Genomic DNA, 20,590 nt, shown 5'->3' with positions numbered 1-20,590 from the left:
AAGCACAAATAATTAGTTACATAATCAAACAAACATGAGCTCTCTAGCTTACGTGCTAGTCGAAAATGACACTTGAACGTGATCAATGAATTTCCATTTGAACTCTCCAAGCTGTTGGGCGTCTCCAACACCACCTTATACGTCTTCAGCAAGTCATACACGTTGGAGAGGAAGAAATACTCTGTCAAAAAGGCCAAACTGGATCCGGAGGAGTTAATGCAATCTTCCAAGCCAATCCCCTCAAGTGCACAAGGTTCTATCTAATAGATCTTGGGGTTTCCCACCAGACTGTCCAGAGAACTTTGTATAAGACGTTAATAGAGTAAAAACTTTATTAATAAAATAATCCCCAACTCAGCCGTGAAACTATGAAGCTCTACATAAAAAGGGTGGAGTAAAACAAAGTCAAGCATACTTCTTTTATGGATTATGGCACCGACTAATAACTATTCCCCACTTCCAAATATAAATTATATAAGACAACCTCATGCGATTAATTATGTATATATAATTAGATTTAAAGCTATTTCATAAAATAGAAAAAGAGTAAGGGAAGAAAAAAATAACTATTTTTGAGGCTCAACCATGCATTAACGGATTAAAACACCACCTAAAATAATCTTAAGGAATCCCCCCACAACTTATATTTCATTATCATTTTTCATCATTGTTATATGAACATAACAAATATTTTATACAGTAGTAAATAATAAACTAAGTATTAAATCTTTCTATATTAGACTGTCCCGTTTTTGGGGGCTGATGATTATTTCCTCTGCACAAAGACGTTTTCTTCTGCTTAAGACACTAAAGCAACTGGCTTAGCCTGTGTTTGAGTTCTCTCACAACATTTTTACCATTGTATATTCAATTTTAAAAATTTTAAAGGGCTTTTGGGTAGAAATTGGTCATTTATAGGCCTCTTCTAGTGTTCCTACTAAATATGATACTATGAGTCCAAATAAAAATTGATTTATTGGTAAAAAATATTATGCACATTGGGCTTAAGAGTTGAAAGGGTCTAAGATGTGCCCGATGATGTGCAATTTCCCCTGTTCTATCAAAAATAATGTTCCTCCTTGTTGTTCAACAGTTCAATTAATAGCCATACTATGTCTGATAAAAGAAGGTAAATCCATATGATTGATAACATCATAGATACCTTAACACGACTAGCTATTTTATCCACTCTAAGCCTCGACTGTCAAAAGGGAAAGGAAGAATTTGAAGAAACAAAAACATAGGGTAGCTTGTCTTGTTATTTATTTAGCAAACATTGAATCAATAATTCTAAACAAAGTTAATGTAAATTAATATAAAAATGCAAATCCTATATTATTCCTTTTTTGAGTACTGGAATGTAGAGTCAGCTCCTTCAAACCATACAAGAGTCACCTTATCAAAACGATGATTCAAAACAAGCTCAAAAAGTATTTGTGCAGGGGGAAAAATAAGGCCTAAAAAGGGACAGTCTACTAATGTATATGGTATGTGAAGATGTAACCAACTCATACCTCTGTGGGTTCTCTCATTTTTCTTTCATTTTCTTTCCTTTTCAGTGTGACGTTTCTCTATTGACAAGAAAATAAAGAAATAAAACGGAAATTTGTCAAAAAAAATATATACGGACTTATATGCGTATACACATTCATAAACATACATAAGCATGGGAGAGAGGGGAGCTTCCCTGGATGTCTTCTTTAGTTTTGTATAGTATGTGCACCACATACAGTAATACCTTGATTGTGGTGAAAGAACCAAATTTGACTAGTCATATTTTTTCTATTTTTTTCTTTCTCTTCAGTTTGAACGTTCTACGATAATCATTTCACCATCATTCACTTAAAACTGTTTTGTATTTTACTTTTGTTTTTATTTATTATATTCATATGACAATTATTTTATATTTTCCATCAATGACGTACCTATTTATTCATACGGATCTAGGCCCATTATATTATAGGGTCGTTTGGGTAAATCCGGACCATATTTAACTATGTACATCCTGAAAAATAAGGAAGCATTTAAAGAGATTTAACGCTAATAATTTGATTTTTTTTCATAAAACAAGATCCATTCCCCGTGTCTCAAAGTTTTTTTTGGTATGGGTTTTTTATTTGAAAATGCACCACATAAATTAAAAGTCCAACAAACGAATGATTGTACAAATAGAAAAAGTGAGAGTTATTTCAATTTTAAAATGAGAGGTTGAGCGTTAACTTAAGTTAACTTTGCAATTTCTAATTAAATGTAAGTATTTACGATGGATGAGACTGAGAGGAACACCATCATCGAATTGGCTTGCACGGGACACAGTCCTGCGTACATCAAGAATATGCTCGTATATCTAAAGAGCACTACGACATCTACAACCGCTTGAAGGATGTGGGGCATATATGAGAAAACCCCAAAAGACCCGGACTGATAAAAAATGCATTCCCAGGTTCCTTGTAGGCCTGAAACAGGACTCTAATTAGCGTTCTTCCCAAAAAGCGCGAAGTAAACCGTGCAACAGTCTCCAGGATGAAGTATTACCGCTTCTACAAAAGAAATATCCTTATAGACAAAATGAAGGTCACTCAGGCTGCCTACCTAAGAAAATTACTGAACTATTGGAGGTCACATAAAGACTGAATCATCTCTCATTCGTATGAGAAACATTGGACTGTCGACGGATCCTACAACATCAAGAACGACGGATAGTTGGCCACAGAAAGATATAATGCCACCCAAGTCTTTAAAACCAAGTTTGCAGCCAGAATCATGACCCTTGGGGTACTTGGGAGCAAATGCAGTGTCATGCCCCATTTTCTTTGAGCCAAAAGAGTGGGTGGGTGCCAACAGGTACTGGGAACTCTTGTCTGACCAAGAAATACCTTGAATGAAAGCTGAGGCGATGGTGTCGAGTACCTCTGGTTCAACAATACTCAACCCCCTCTCACAATGCTTGAAAGACCCAGAACTTGTTGAAAGAACAGAAGATGTCATTTTGAGACCCCCAGATCTGACCCAACACCCCCGATATGAATCTCATGGATTACTTCTTTTAGGGGAGTATAAGAGGAAGGTCCCACACAGCAGTATCGACTACTTGAAGCCCTCCATCCTCAAGTACTGATAGAATCTCTCCTCCGCAGACGTGTCAAGGCTTGTAAATCCTTTAGGCCTTGTATCGAGCGAATGGTTGACGAAGATGGCTGACAAATAGAATAATTTCTTTCTTTTGTATTATTAAAACTTGGAAATAAAATTTCAAACCTCTACTTGCTTCCCTTAATGCTCAGAATGCAGTTAAAGCTTGCTGGTACATAATCCATCTTTTTCAGTATTAAAAAGGTATTGTCCATCAGTAGGACTTTTTATATTGAATAAAGTCGACGTATGTATATTGTCCGTGTCCTTCACTTCTCCAGATCCCTTCTCTGTAATAGAGTGACGATAACTTTTATAATTTAATTATATACACATTACACATGACCCCAGTTGAAGCCAGATTTAACGTAACCGACAAAATTTTGTCAACTACAAAACAAATCGCATTAATTATATACTCTAATAGCAAATGCTTAGACCCCTTCGGTCAGGGCTCCCACTAAAAATCCCAACATTTCCCTACGCATACATTACGTCATAAATGTGTTTGTTTATTGATGACGTAGAAAACAAATTGCTCAATTATAAATTATATTGTTAAATACCACGGAATTCTAAGTGAATGGAAAACGGAAGACTTCTTTTCCAGAAAGAAAAATACAGTCCTTACTGAGTGTATATATTTTGGTTATGAAACTGATTCCACGAATCTCTGGAGATCACATCATTCTTTCGTCCAGGACGAATATTCCAAAAGTTCCTGGCAAAGACGACAAAGTACCTTTTGATTAATCAAGGGATTGTTCACTCTTTTTTCAGCATGGTGAGTTGTCTGTAAGAGTATTAACAAATGAAGGGATTTCGAAAATACAAGATACAGCCACAGGGGATGGGGGAACAAACTTCAATAACGTTATTTGGTGTCTGTTGCTGTTCATAGCATATCTTCCAAAATATATATCCATTCAGGCACGAAAACGTCAAAGATACGCTTCTAAAGCCACTACATCTGCTAGGATATCAAGTGAAAATAAAACCATCATTCAATCAGAGCAAGCTTTTGTCCTAGCGGACTGTGTCATTGATTTCAATAACTGTTGCTCAAATTGTCAATTAAACTCTTCCAAATAACATCCATTCAGTAATAAAACTGAAGACTTACTTTAATTTTACTGTTAGAATTATCTCTAGAGTTCATCCCAATCTTTTTTCCTTTTTTTGTCAATGTTAAAAAGGATATGGATCTTTGTATCAATAGAACTTCAAAGTAAGCTTCATGCTTATCCATGTCATTATAACAGAAAACAAAACCCGTAAATTTACCGAGAAGATACATTCACTGCTAATAAAATTATACCTATAATCGAAGAGGAAGAATATCATGAAGAAGTTACTTTTACTGAAATTTCCATTGTGTTTTTCGTTTCTGGCTATGTAGCCAAATTACTGTTCTTGAGACTAAAATGTAAACTCCAATAAATACAACTTGCGGCTTCAAACATTTTCACATCAACTAGTCCAAAAAAAAAAACATTCCAAAACTAAATGTCAATATATCTTATATTAATTCAAACTCTTCCCTCTAATAGTTATGCTATAATTTATGAAGTATGTTTACCCTACAAGGTTGCGTGGGGATTCAAAATCGTAGTTACTAAAGAAAAAGTAGGTATAAAATATCCCTACATAAGGATAAGCGTAGGGAATTATTTTCCTTCAATAATATAACTTATCTCTAAAACAGATTAAATTCCCTACGAGTGACAGCACTGCCTTTTGCCCGGGCGATCATTATAATATAGTGCCTATATATTATATAAAATGAATTTTTTGAATTAATAAAAAAAATTGTCTTAGAAACGTCAAGTAACATACAACATATATGCATGAAAAATATATCCAGATATTTATTAAAGAGGGAATGTGTGTAAAGAAAAAACTTAGTATAGTGATTAGAAAAGCAAAAACGGTTGATGCATATGCTCTTTTCTTATGTTTTTTGTTAATTATTTATTTCTCGTTACATATCCCTGTAAAAGAAGAATTCTTGCCTAACTGTGGCGTAAATTGATTTAAAAGTTAGTATAGAATAAATATATGAATTTAAATATAATTATAATATTTTCCATGCACTAATACTATTTTAAATGAAGAAGGTTCTTCTCTTTATAGATGAAATTCATTTTCCTCCCCAAAATCATAAATCAGGAAGTTGATATTAACAAGGGTCTTAATTCAGATGCCCCCTTTTCAGTTTTTTCCCCATCTCGGTACGATCTTTTTTTTTTCAATCAACGGTTCTACGTTCCATTGCAATCTTTTTATTTTTACCTCCTAGTTGGGATGGTAGAATATAAAAACGAAGAAAATAATTAATGATATCTAAAACGTATAATATTTGAGTTTTTTTAGAGCAATTCAACACTAACTATGTATACTTATTCAGTACAACTCCATCTAAACAATTAAAAAAACATCTTGTATATATATTAGATGCGTTTTACGTCATATTTTCTTCAACTTATTCTTGTAGTCTTGTGTCAGGCACAGTACAAATTGTCAGCTAAATAGTAAAAAATGTAATGTTAATTTAATTACAAATTATATTTAATTGTTTAATTTTTTACTCACGTAGATGAAGAGAAACAAGACAATCATAATCGAATTACACCATAATATGCTTAATGCTCAGAAATGTATTATATGTATATACTATATAGGTACATATACATATTTAGATCCCACCTTGAGAAAGGAGCTGGATAAGAAAAATATTAAGAAGAAGAAAAAAAAAATAACAAAAAGAGTGTATTTTGTTTGTATCTTTTGTTTGAATTTTACTTGTTCTAAATTTTTGTTTTCATACTTTCATACAATCATAGATTTAAAAAATGAAAATACCAACAACAAAACATAGTTTATAACATTAGATGAAGCTCCCAGAATTCGACACTCAGAGAGTTTCTTTGTTCAGTTCCCCTGTTCTACTGTTAGATTATATGTATGTAGTAGTGATGGTAATTCCGGCTCTTTTTAGAGAATTGGCTCCTTCGGCTCGGCTCACTAAAAAGAGTGACCTTTTTCATTGGAAAAAAATCCCCCAAAAAATGTCCTCCTAATTTTGCTTCTAATTTCCTACCAACGAAAAAATTGGTGGGGATCCAGCTCCCATCGTTCACTTTAAAGAGCCAGCTTATAGAACCGTTACGTTACGAACGTCACATCACTAGTATGTAGTTCATTTTTTAGCCTTCAGATAGTAAATCATTTCACTGATATTTTTTTTAATGACAAGATTTGATTATTCCTCATTAATGATCCCTTTCTATTTATCACAGAATCATGATGAAGAAAAAAAAACAGCCGAAGTAAGAAGATCACTTAAGACTAAGAGTTGTAAAAAAAAAGAAATAAGTGAGATTACGAGTGCCATACTTTTTGCAGATTCAACATAAACACTGTTTTTATTTTCTAAAGCTGTTATACCGGGCCGTGCTGAATTATTTACCGATTTTTGTTCAGAATATATTGCGGACATAATGACATTTCGAATGACTTGAGAAACAATTTATTCATACATTTTTAGAATAATAAAATAGTTTATGATCAAATTTAATCAATGTAGCCACCATTTGACTTAATGACACTGGTCAGGCAACGTCTGAAGCTGCCACAGACTTGTTGGATGTAATTGGCATCCATGGAGGCCCAGGCCTTGTTGACAGCAGCCTTTAAGGAGTTTATGTTCTTGTGTCGTTTTTTGCAAGCCTTGGTCTCCACGTGCGCCTAGATAGAGAAGTCTAGTGGGTTCAGATCTGGGCTCTGAGGGGGCCAGTAGTCCTTGGGACAAAAGTTCATGTTGTCCTTGAGCCACTCCTGAGCTTTCTTGGAAGCGTGGGCGGGTGCTCCTTCTTGCTGACGTTCAGTTAGCAGAAGGTGTTCAGTACGCCACAGGGACTTTCCTCCAGCCCTTTTCAATGCCCTTGAAGCAGTTGATGTCGACGTTCCCATCTTTCTGGCCATGTCGGCAATGGACCTGTTGGGAGTCCTCTTGAACACTGCCTTTACTTGCCTTGTTGAGACAGTGGGCTTCCTGCCAGCCCCAGGGGAATGCTTGAGATCACCCCCAGCCTCCCAGCGCTTGGAAACGTTGTAAATTGTCTTCAACGAGGTCTCAACCTGTTCCTTAATGTTGTTATGAATCACTCCTGCTCGGAGGAGGGCTGCAATTTCAATCCTCTTTGTTTCCTGATTGGACATGGTCTCACGTGTGGAAGTTGTTACACTCTCACAGGAAGGATTTTTGTTTATTTTAACAGTAAAAATACAAATCAATCAGATTGGTTGCCACAAAACCTCTTAAAAAGTATATTTAACTCATCGGTAAATAATTTTGCACGGCCCGGTATATATTCTTTAATTCTTGAAAAGGCAACATCTCTGAGAACTCATTAACTTCTTGAATCCCCATCATCTTCTGCATATACTTATAGGGTTCTTACAGGGCTAACGGCGGGTTTGAGGTACCTTGTTGGTAGGGGGGGAAATCATGGTTGTTTTTTGAGTATTTCTGGCAAATAACAAGGATGGAATGTTGGGAGGATTTATAAGCGTAAGTCCATATTGGACTTGGAGTAGAGTTGAAGATCGATATCCAAAGGACTATTTAATGAAGTATTTGTAAGTGTAGTATTATGCTCTGATAAAAGACATGGACAGTCGACCCAGTGAGAAAAATAAGGCTTGATATAAAGTTTACTATAGATTGGGATGTTGATAAGTCAGTCTTGACCCTCACAACCATCAAAAACCATCCCATTCCAAAAGGTTCTGACAAAACCATATGTCTTGTGTACAAATTTGACAACTTGAAATATTTTGTAAAATCTATCAAATTTAAATGGAATCGCCATAGCTCATGGACAGCATGCTCGAGAGTTATTCTGTTGAACTTGATGTGTGTACATTCGCACCCGGTGATTCCTAGAGAAATAAGTATACTATATGTATATGGATTTCACCAAAAGATTCCTAGGTTAGATGGAGTAATTATAATACTATAATTGTTTACTTATACTTAATCAGTGCAACTCCATCTAACCAATTAAAGGAACATTAAAAAAAAAATTAAGTAGAAAGTTTAAACTTCCTACTAAACAGAGAAAAAAAGTTCTTCATTTGAAGAAGGAAGAAAGAAAAAAACACAACTTCAAAACATAAAATAAGAGAAGGAATTAGAAAGAGAAAATGTCAACATTCATTGTTTGTATGTATATATTTATGTTCAATACATCCAAACATAAAAGGATGTTATCAATTCTTTCTTTCTCTTTTTTTCTCTCTCTCAATCAATCAATCCTCATCTCTTCATGTACAAACGCTTTTCCTGATTTTTAAAAAGATTTCCTTCCTTTTACTATAATGTACAATATTTATAGCAATAACAACAACGTTTTTGTTTTTACAAATTTTATTTTTATATTCCCATATTTTCATGCATGAATTTAATACTTTAATGCCTATATGCTTCATTAAGGTGTACCATAATGACAAAACTTGGAAATTTGGTATCGACAGATATTTTTTATTTTATTCCTATAAACAAGAAAATAAGCATCAAACATCCAAAAAAATGATCTTTCATGGACGTGTTTTGATTAGAAAATCTGTTAAATGTCGAAAAGAATGAAATTTTGATGTTATTTCATTAAAATTATCGATTTTAATAATCTTTAGCCTTACTTAATTTGAGACGTCAGTAAAAACTATGTATTTGTTGATTAATTATAGATCAAGTTATATATATACCTCAGAATGATTTTACGTCAGTTGATTTTACGATCACTTCTTCACAAATAAATATATCTCATTATATAAGGATTTATTGTATTATAAATGTTATTTAAAGAAGAAAAGGGAGATCACAGGCCCCAAAGGACGAGCCCTTTCACTTGATTTCTCTATAGGGACTATTGAGATTCCTAAAAAAATGCACTGCGGTAGAACCGTTGGCCCACGTCTCCTTTGGGTGTATTTAATACAATAGGCATACATAAAATAGTGATATTTCAATATTTTTAAATGTTTTTCTACCCTCCTTTCATTCAACCAAAAAAAAAAAAAAGGAGGGGGGGAGAAAGCACATATTTTAATGCATGGGTATATGTTTGTATGGATATACATGACTGGATTTGTCTTGTACAATATGAGGAGAGAATGATCAAAGGCCGTTTAACTGTAGTTGGAAAAAATCATAATTAAAAATTACTTACACTTTTTTCTAAAAAAAAAAGATGCTAAAAAAGTGTACATAATAAATTACATCAACATTCTAACATGTAGATAGATATTTGAGTATAAGTTACCCTTATCCCGTAATGACTTGATATTTTTCCTTATATAAATATAAAAATCAATACCAAATTTGTTTACTAATAAATTGCATCTGGCTCATTTGTATTGTATCTAATTATATTTTAATATAATACTAAACAATGATTTTTTTGATTTTTTTCAATTCTCAGTTCAAATGCACCACGGACCAGTGAGCCACAATATAACCATCATTCCTAGAATTATTGGTTTTATTCTAAAAGATAAACTGACCTGATATTTTATTTGCTTTCAGTTGAAATCTCCTATCATAAGTGTTCCTCTCTCAATTGATAATCTTTATAATAGAGGTAGACGGCTTAAATCAAATTAAATTTATAAAAAAAATCAAAATAACTTGTATGATCATTTTTGTTAAGTAAAACAAAAATAGTGACGCTAAATGAGAATAGTGTTCAAAGGGGGCTCTATGTGAGTAGCAAATCACTATTTGACAATTCTACATGTTTATTCAATTCGTTACAATATATTTTTCGGTGACTCAATCATCTATAATGTTTCCAACCTATTCATTCAGAGGTTAATACCAGGATATTCTTATCCTAAGAGAAGACAAAAAATATTGAACATAATGAGAAAAAAATGCCAAATGATGCTACTTTTTAGACTGAAATTGATACTTTCTATTTTTGAAATAATTTTTAATCCCATCACAATTGTAACTTCTAGTCAAATAAGCATTTTTTAAAGGGTTATATTTGGGACGAGTTTTTGACTAAGTAATTATTTAATTTCAATGGTTTATATATATATAATATATTTTAAATATATCCTGCCTTTCAAATTGTTCAGAGCCAAAATAAAATTTTAAATTTCCCATAGATTTATGACTAATTTTGTGTAACAAATTTCCAAATAAATTGAGATAAAAGGAAAATAATTGATGAAAGGGTATTTACCTATAATATAAGAAATCGTTTAAAACGTAAAAAAATATATGGTTAGAATTTTATAACAACTTTTTTTTTTTTCGTTTTAAAATATGGCTTGTGCAAGAGATGAAAATGTAAGCATCTTCTAAAACGTATGGGGAATGATACGCTCTTACACCTCATTTTCAGTTATAATAAATATTTTACCCTCCAGGCTACTTTTAATCTAGAAAAAATTGAAAAAGTTACCTATGGAAGCCTAAATCCGTTACTTCCCTTAAAAGCAATGTTCATGATTTAGGCTGATGTATATAAGGAAACAAAATCACCTTTAGTTTTCAACCCTTAAGGAACCAAAATTAAATCAGAACCACACCAGTATTTCATATTGGAGCAAGGATTAGAGCCATTTACTCAAAATGAACCATCTACACCTAAATCCAACTCCTTCAAAGCATTGTTTTAAAATAATTGATTTAGTTTTTTTGTATAAAGTGATTTTAGCCTAGAAATATAAACCTATGTACTCTTGATTATAGTTGAAACTCGAAGAATAGCCCTGATATACAAATGTATCATCCAAATAACTACTCATTGAAGACTGTTCTGGTCAAAAAATGGAATTTTATTCCAAAAGATACTATTTGAAACTTCCTTGAGGTCTCTGGAAACTTAAATTTTAATTATTTGGAAGGAAAAAAAAATAGAATTAAGACCATTTCGAGAAATTTATATGTATTTTAGGAACCTATATTAGAAATCATAATTATAAAGGACTTCGTACAGTTTCATAACTTGTGACTTTTCTTATTCTCTTGTGATATAGCCATATATACACATAGACGCACACAAAATTGCAATCTCTACCCTCAAATAAATAGAGCGTCTATGAGAGATATTTTTTGCTGATTTCGCAATTCTTTTATTTTAAGAAATGGGTTTTCCTTGGTATCTAAGAAAAAATATTTAGGTCTTTTGTGTCTATTTTGTATTATTTTTTTTTCTACTTCTTAAATATACATACATATATTAGTGATATGCCAAGATGCATAGTCTTTAAAAAAGTGAAAATAGGTTGACGTGTGCATTGTACATATATACCTGAATATGCATTCATAACAAAGATGCAGATTATACTGCTCCATCTGTAGAACATATGTATGTTTTTGGATGAAAAGCAACACGATGTACTTGTTCACAAAATCTAGCGTCTGAGAATGAAATGATTTTCGTTTGACTTTTGATAAATGAAGTCCCTAATCAAAACTCAGTTTGTATTTAGCTATTTATTTAACCATTAGTAGTGATAAATAGGGATGGGCAAAATGTAGATACGAATAACAGTCTTAAGATTAAAAAAGAAATAAAAAACGGTTGGTACTCTCATTCTTTGTTGTGGTTTCAAAAATATTTATTACTGGGGACAATCAAAAAACTGACTTTCAGATTTATCTGTAAAAAATATTATACACATTGTGCTTAATAGTTTAAGGGTGTCTAAAAGGTACCCAATGATTTGCTTGCAGTTTCCCTGTTTTACTAAAGATAATGTTCCTTCTTTTTGTTCGACAACTATCCCTTCAACTGGGATAATATTATGATATGGTATGTTCGATAAGACAGGTAAGCCAAAAATAATTGAGCAGAACATATATTTGTGCAAAGGGAGGTGGGGGATATTATCCGGATAACTGGACAGTCTAATGTACATTGTAGTAGTAAAACCCTCGTTATAAAAATATGTTCACTAATGTAGGATTAATGAACAAGGGAATAGATGTCTTTTCGTTTTTTCAGTGTGTGACAGTGTGCTCAATAACAAATCAAGGAAAAATAAAATGTGTCATTGTTTTTTCTTTTGCTGATGATGCAATCCCTTCCTAAGCCATAAACTTTCATTTTAATTTCTTAAATGCACCCAGGCAGGGTTGAAAAAGATTAGAAGGCATCACGTTTTGAAAATTTACTTTTGTATAGCTTTATTTTGAGTCAACTCAATGTGTAATGTATATACGTATGTACTCTCAGTTTGAGATACAAATATCATTGTCTTTTAAGGGGGGCTTAGCCTTGCTTTCAACTACATACGTATATAATGAAGATACATTACAAATTAAGAATGGGTTTCTTTTTCACTGGAAAATTGACCTTTAATGTAATTTATGTTGCATAACCCATCAAAAATGTTTTTGATAGGTTTAATTAACATTTATTTGGGTTGAATGAGATCTAGATTTTGTTTCTTTACAAAGAAAATAATTGTTATTTATTTTTCCTATTATACATTTTGTTTACAAGTTACAATTTTGTACAGGTTGTAACTTGAATAAGCAGATTCAATGTGCAAGTTACAGTTTCTAGGTATCTTCATACCTTATTTAATAACAGTATCATTCATACTATTTAACAGATATTAATCGATGTTATTATTTCACTTTGATATTTACTAAAGTTAATAAATTATGTATTTACGAGCAAAACATGTAGATATGGGAATTTGAATTATATAATATGCCACAGAAACTTGTCAATGAGTAATATTCATCAATAAAGCAAAAATGACATAATTATTTTATCGCCCATCTATGGAATATTTCATTATGCTTAAGACATTTCAGGCGATCCTTATAAAGGACAGTTAGAAAAAATTCAGGGGTATAGTTTATATTCGTTCAACTTAAATATGATAATTATGTTAAAAAAATAGTTTTAAAAATCCCCCTTTGGGGCCGATTAATTAATTAACCTAGTCAGTATCGATAGCTTATAGATGTAGGTAGAGATGTATGATTTGTTAAGATATTTGTTATTAGATTATGGGATTCCAACATGGAAAATATATATATATATATTCCTATAGGTTAACTTTTTATTAATATAAACAACATTTAAAAAAAATATATAATCATTGCTCCTATAATTTGTAAATATAGAATTAATGTGGCTGCAATGTAATATTGCATCTGAAACACTCAAATTTATTGGCTTTTGCGTCATCTTAACTTGGAAGTAGACATAATAAGGTGGAATCCATTGTCGCTTCTTAAGTTTCGCTAGCTCTAGCTCCACCCATCCAAAAATGGATGCAGACTTTGGATATGTCTCTGTGATCCATACTTGATTTGTGTTTTTTTTTACAAAATGATGAAGCAATTATAAGTAAGAAAAATATGCATTTGTTCTAACTTTCATGAGTCATCCGATTTTGGGCAAATTTTTTGCTCTCTTCAACATTAATAGGGATAAAGGAAGACTAATATATACAATAGACCTTGTTTTCAAGTACTATTTGCGTGCTAAATTTATATGATGATTTTTAAATTGATTGAATTAATAGCTGAGAAATATCTAATTTCATAATTAAAAGCTATTGTACCTCTGTTAATGTGCAAGAAAATAGGAAAAGCAAGAAACATTCTGATCCTGGAGCAAATAAAAGAATGAATAAACTGGCAAATGAATCTTGAATTCATAGTATGTGTCTAAATCTAAAAATTATTGAATTTATATCTATAATATTGTAACAAGTAAATGTGCAATTCATTTCTGTATCTTTGAGATGTTATTTTTTTGAAGTCATATACTCGTGTATTTTCTAAGCAGGGCTTTATAAATACATATATATATATAATTGAATATTAATAATGCAAATTTTCTGCAAATAAATGAAAAAAGAATAAAAAATTAAATAGTTTTATTTATGTATAATCATTGTCAAGTTGCTCAATTCCTTCTTTGATTCCATTTTTGACATTAGCTTCCTGTTGGTCTCTCCATCTCTCTTTTCGTGCGAGAAATAATTGGTGTTGGCTTCAGTCACAATTCTCACTTACCTTTCAATGCTCTGTGGTTGGCAAGGTCAGTAGGGTACCTTCATAGGGTCTCGATGAACTTTCATACCTCTGAAGTGCTTAGAATACAGGTAAGGTGTGGTTCTGATAGATCCATTTACCAGCATATAAAGTTCCCAAATCATGGAAGTTTAAACCTTGAATATAGGAGACATTGACTTTCATTTTGATATTACACTCCAATGATGAATTTAACAATGTATTCCAGTTTCTTCAGGTTTTTTTAAAGTCCATGCTTTGATACCAAAAGCCGTAGAAGTATGTTCGTTATGGTGAGCTAACGACTGTGGTTCACAGATTCTATATCTAACAGGGGTATCTCTTCAAGAAAAACTCCGTCCTTTACTTTAATACATAGTTGAGCCATCTAGGCCAACAATAAGACGACGTAAAAGAGCTACATTGGTGTATAAGATGCACACTAACCATACCAGTTATCTTCCTATTTGTAGTTCTAGCTTACACATAACTCCAGAAACTACACCAGTGTTGATAATTGTAGACTCTCATCCAATGGCACAAAAGGTCTTATCGAAACACCGATTTGACATTTTGACTTTGTCTTAACATTAATCATTTTTATTTTGCTTAACTCGACACAGTGTTTAACTGTACAGTTTTTATGTACATTCTGTGAACCGGTAGACTGCATATTTCTAGTTTCCAGAAATTTATTTTTTCACAATGTACAGTTCCTCAAAATATTATGTAATTCAAAATTACATATAAAATATTGTAATAACTAAAAATAAAACATATTTTTTAAGTAAATAACTGTATTAATAACATAAATTTAATAATTTTTCAGAATAAATTGATAACTTCGGATTGACACATACAAAATTATTTCTATTTTGAGTTTTCTACACTAAGTATGGATAATATGGATTTATAATATAATTTCAAACTAAAATCGACCCAGTTGAGAGTTGTTTAATAGTTCTAACTACCCGTCATAACTCTACCTACAGCTAGCTCAACTTTTACACTTACTTACGCTTAAGTAATTGATTGTCCATTTTCGTATATAAAAAGAAATTTCTTCAATTTGATTGACTATTATTTGAACCTTGGGCGTGTGTATGTGCACAAATTACACTCGACGAGTTAGTTTACTTGTATCAAATGGTTTGTAGCTTGTCTACATACTATTTATTGTTCTCTTTTTAAAAATAATACAATAATTATGACAGCATTGTAAATAAAAAATTATGTTCCGGTGGCAAACACAGAAAGAGTCCAAGCTCTAAAATTTCATGCATATTTTTTAAACGTCTACAAATCATGATGATTGCACTTTTTCTTGTATTTGCCACCGGAACATAACGTTTTATTTCACAAAGCTGTCATAATCATTCTTTTATTTTTAAAGAGAGAACAATAAGTAGTGAGGTTATGACGAAGAGTTACTTTGATGATTTGTTCTGGAGCTAAAAGTGTAAGTCCACGTTAAACTCTGAGTTGAATTCAGGATCGGCATTGCTCTAACTCCTGCTATATCATCACTCAATACGGAGTGGGGTTAGTGTTTATTTATCTCAGCCCACAGCTGCTCGTAGCTAAGCTGCTCTCTTTCCAAACATTTTTCAAACTCTTAGGGTTACCACCTTAATTGTCTGTTGTTTTTTTTAGCATACTGGCATTTAATATTATTTCAATCTCTGTGTTTGTGTCTGTACAAATGATCAACAACTTTGTATACTTATATAAAATGGTTTGTAGCTTGGTTACATAGCTCTACTATGACGTAACAGGACAATCAGTCCTTGAAAATCACCTCTTGGACATTCAATATATTATTTCAAAAATAATACAATAATAACAGGTAAAAAGATAAACTATAAAAAGGTTAGTGAGCAAATATTTTCAGTTGGCAAAGAAAATTTAATAGCATAACCAATGACGTCTTTATTCAAAAAGCATAATACTTAATCAAAGATAATGAGGATACATAATATTATTTTTGAGATACTAAAAGGTAAATTTATTAATCCGAATTAAATATTTAATCTATTTAACAATGAAGCATTGTTTAGTCTATTTTGTATTAAATAAATATATTGAGGTTTTTTCCAATTTAGGTAATTGTGTAAATGTAATCTTTGTTAATAAAACAAAGTTTTTCTTTCTGTCTGTATGAATGGCTTACTGTATACTTATATGACAACAAGTCAACGGGTGCACTGGATAAAGTGATCCATGATGTATATATGTATAAACATATCTTGATCTAAGAAATAACAGTGTAGTCGTATTAAGTAACAATTGGAGGCGTGTGCATATAGCATCCAACTTGTATACAGGGTGGACTGTATATAGTGCTCTGTTATCTAATTAATATGGTGTCTGGTAAAATGATCTAAAAAAAATCAACCTCAGCCGCTTCCCTGAGCGTCATGAAACAACACAAATATCCAATAATCCATCCAGCCCTGAGTTAATTAAGGTAATAAAATAGGGCCCAATGCAGTTTAAACTCAATCACAGTCACATTTCAAAGAAACAAGGACCCCTTATAACATGCTCTAATACACCTTAAACTGCAAAGCAATGAGAAAAGTTAAATTTCTTAACAATCGCTTCCTAAGCATCATGAACCAGTTTTAATATCCAAAAATAAAGGTTGGCCTACTTTTAGTCCAGGTTAATCACTAGGTCCCAAAGGCAGATTTAATTTTTCCATTGCTGCTTCTTTGACCATGATCCCCTCTAATTATAAACTATAATCCCTGGCCCCAGTTTGTTGAAGTGACTGCTGAGTCCCGAGGTAGATTAGATTTATGAGAAGCCACTTCCCTGAGCATCATGCAAAATATCATAAAATATAGCCTGTCCCTCAGGTTATACATGTGAATTACTGGTCTATGTTTTTTTTAAAGATATAAAACGGATTTGGACTTGGATCACAGTGGTTCACCTGCACAAGGCGTGGGCCAGGGTATATTTTGCGATATTTTAAAGTGTACTTGATTCTCGAAGAAGTGTCGGCGGAATAATTTAACATGCCTTGGGCCCACCTGTTCATTTGAACAACCAGTGACCTTTTAGACGGTCCCTAATTACTCCGGATAATCCCTGACGCTATTATTTAATCAATGATATTATTGATTTAATATAACCGGAAAATTTAAGTAATTTAAGAAGAAATTCTTATTTGTTGAAGTAATCTCTATTGATTTAACACATCCACCTTTTATGAAAAAAAATCACAAGACTCCGATACCTAACTAACACAAAAAATACCAAGTGTATTTGGATGCCAGCTGTCGCTTCCTTTGTCTCACTTGATAAGTCAGAGCTACTTCAGAATTTATTCCTTTTGATAAGTAAACGAAGTAATAAGACTTATGCTCAGCTCCGTTTCCAAAAGGACGAAATATAATTTATTGTTGATCCCCCGTCTTATACTCTCGTATATATGATATATATGTGTTTTTTTTTAAATGCCCGGGCAGTCTATAACATTTCGAATAGAGTTGTCATTTTACATTCATGGCATGCAAGCCATTTGATAATCTTGTGCACTTCCAAACGATTATCAAATTGCATGCAATGAAATTGTATCATTATCAAAGCCTTAGTGATCAAATTGCTTTCCATGAATTGGTGAACAATGAAATGACTCACAATCATTTTACCTGACAATGTAAATGAACACTCATTGGAAATTTTATCAATTGCCCACTCTAACAGGAATTTTGCACATTGCCGGGCAAAATGCATGATGTCCGATTTTCCACATTGCCCGTAACATATATATATATCTTTTTGGGTCATTTTATTATTTGTATGAAGACATTTTGGCTTTCATATAGAAATACAAATGTTATATTATGCTATAAAAAATATTATTTCTTAATATTAAAATACAGTATCGAATATAAGATTTTAATACTATGAAAGAACATATATATATATATATATGTACATATATTTGTAATTCATTTAATTTTTTTTTGAGAAATAGTATGACAACAATAGTTTGAAAGTATTAATAATATAAGTAGCAGTTAGTATGATTGACTTATTTGGCTAACTGACAAATGATTTTGGGTTTTTTTTCTGTTTCTTTTTGGAAGAAAGGTTACGTGATATAATAAAGGTAAATACATAAAGTTTAATTTTTTATTAGCCACCATATTATGCAAGTTATCAGCTCTACCTCAAAAAGCTCATTTTCCTTCCACGTAGAATGAGATCATCCAAAAATAACAAAATCAATATCTTAAAAAAATGGGTGAAATAGAAATATATGTATATATTTAATGATGAAAATCGTGTGTATAATGTGCATGTTAAAAAAAGAAACCGAAAATTAAGATGGTAACCCTGACAATATCAGAATGTTTTGGAGGAGATCAACTACAATCAGCTGTGATGAGGGAAGAGGTGAGAAGGAAATAAACCAGGACATTGGAAAGGATTAACCCTATGCAAGGTTGTGCCTGGTTCAGATTCAGTGGTTCTATCGGTCTCGGTTCTTTCCTTTCAACACTTTCGGTCTTGGTTCCGGCCTTCAGTTTCGGTTCTTTTTTTATACAGGCTCACTTTGGTAAAATACACTTAAAACAAGGGGCAACGCTAGAAAATTCGTGGCCAAGAAATGATATTAGATACAAACAGGGCCGTAACTACCTTATACACAGAGTGTGTTGTTCCCAAAGTTCCAGCAGGTACCCCAAAAACTCGTATAAAGGGCCACAGTTTAAAATGTATAAGTGGGGGTGGGGGGAGCGGGCCTTAGTGAAGTTTGTGAAACCCCGGCTTAAGAAATATCATAGTTATCATATTATATGGCCCTGACAAGCTTAGTAGCGGTACTGGATTCATAATCTATCACACCCCTTTCTTTTTCTATTTACACTGTCTGCTGCCAAAAACCACTTTTCTATATCCATATGAAGCCCTTAGCTATTTAGAACTCAGATACAGCTGTAGCACCCTGATGACATAAAAAAATCATTGGAAAACGCTGCAATTGCACACAAAAAAGTAAGAAAATTGACTTATTTATTAAAGCTAATTTATTTTTCTGTAATTTATATTTTCTTTTCTATATAGGAACAAAAGCACAAGAAGCGAGACAGATAAGCAATATATAGCGATCTCGGTTCGAATTTCTCGGTTTAAATTCTAGCAGTTCAAGAACCGGAACCGCTTGGACCGCAAGACCACTAATGGCACAACCTTGCTCCTATGTCGACCCTAAATTATACTCTAAGTCGAACAAGGACTTACAAATTATAACTCCGTAACCAATCCTAAAGGTTACTCTCCTCCATTTATGAGCACACATGAACGCGCAATCAGGTTTTGAATGTAATATTATCTAGTAGGAAAGGAAGTTAATAACTCAGAATTAAATAATCATGACAACTTCTAAAGAAAATAAAATAGACTCTCAGATTTCCTATTCAAAAAAGTGGGCAAACTAAAAAATGCACACGATATATATTTATACGAGTATATAAGATAATGGATAAAGCCACAATGTTTGAAATGAATAAAAAAAATATTTTGTATTATAATTGTTGCAAAAAAACATATTTAATTTCAAAATAGAAGAAAAATTGTTTGTTGACGCCTCTAAGTCAATCCAACTCGGAGTAATGGTGCTAAAAAAAGTGCCTCGTAAACAATTATTTTGTAGAGAAAAATGCAAAGTATTATTTGTACGAGTTATAGAGATGGGAGCATCGCTGGATAAAGTGTGTAGAATTACAAGAAGACTATGTTGAAAAACTGTCTTGTATCTTTGTTAGGTTGGAAACTTTCAGACCACCCTAGTATGTATGCTACATTTTATGTTTCGTTAATATATTTTATAATAAATGAAATATATCTCATCTGTTTTTATATCTCTTTTTTTTAAATAATAGTTTTTTATAGAACAAAAAACACTTTTATGAAGGATATAGTGTTTGACAGACTTGTATTACAAGAGCCCGGCTTGAAACCTATTTGAGCTTGAATATAATTCTAAGTTTCTGCTGTTTTTGAAGTTTGAGAGATGCCATGAAGATTTGTCTTTCATAGGTGTTTGAAGTACTTTGAATAGGTATACATTTTGAAACTACAAATCTTAGTTAATCAATTAATTAATTTTGGGCTCCGTTTAAGCATCAGGAATTTAACAGGATGTCATATAGATGAGGATAATTAAAAAACTAAACAGTTTGGAGTACAAAAGACAGGAGTAGACAACAAAAGATAATTATAGCACGGTTTTTTTGAGAACATTGAAATCAGAGAGACTCCATACAATCAGTGGCGTCACTAGCCACAAAATAAGTTTCTGAAGGCCAAAAAATATTTCTCATATATGTATATATACATATATAGCTATTTATATTACGGTGTTGCTAATTTTTGGGGCTAAGC

At 32.2% G+C, this 20,590-nt stretch overlaps 1 protein-coding gene and 1 long non-coding RNA gene across 3 annotated transcripts in view; both read left to right on the top strand.

Annotated features, from left to right (window-relative positions):
- LOC121120880 (ribosomal L1 domain-containing protein CG13096) overlaps positions 1-20,590 on the top strand; it is a 143,217-nt gene that overhangs the window by 46,467 nt on the left and 76,160 nt on the right. The window lies entirely within an intron of this gene.
- LOC121120966 (uncharacterized) lies at positions 1,849-20,065 on the top strand. The gene is made up of 2 exons (XR_005865293.2): positions 1,849-19,201; positions 19,271-20,065. It is a non-coding gene; the product is annotated as an uncharacterized lncRNA (long non-coding RNA).

Source organism: Lepeophtheirus salmonis, chromosome 1 (assembly GCF_016086655.4).
Source record: "Lepeophtheirus salmonis chromosome 1, UVic_Lsal_1.4, whole genome shotgun sequence".
NCBI classification, from domain to species: domain Eukaryota; kingdom Metazoa; phylum Arthropoda; class Copepoda; order Siphonostomatoida; family Caligidae; genus Lepeophtheirus; species Lepeophtheirus salmonis.
This window is presented reverse-complemented; position numbering and strand designations above follow the sequence as displayed.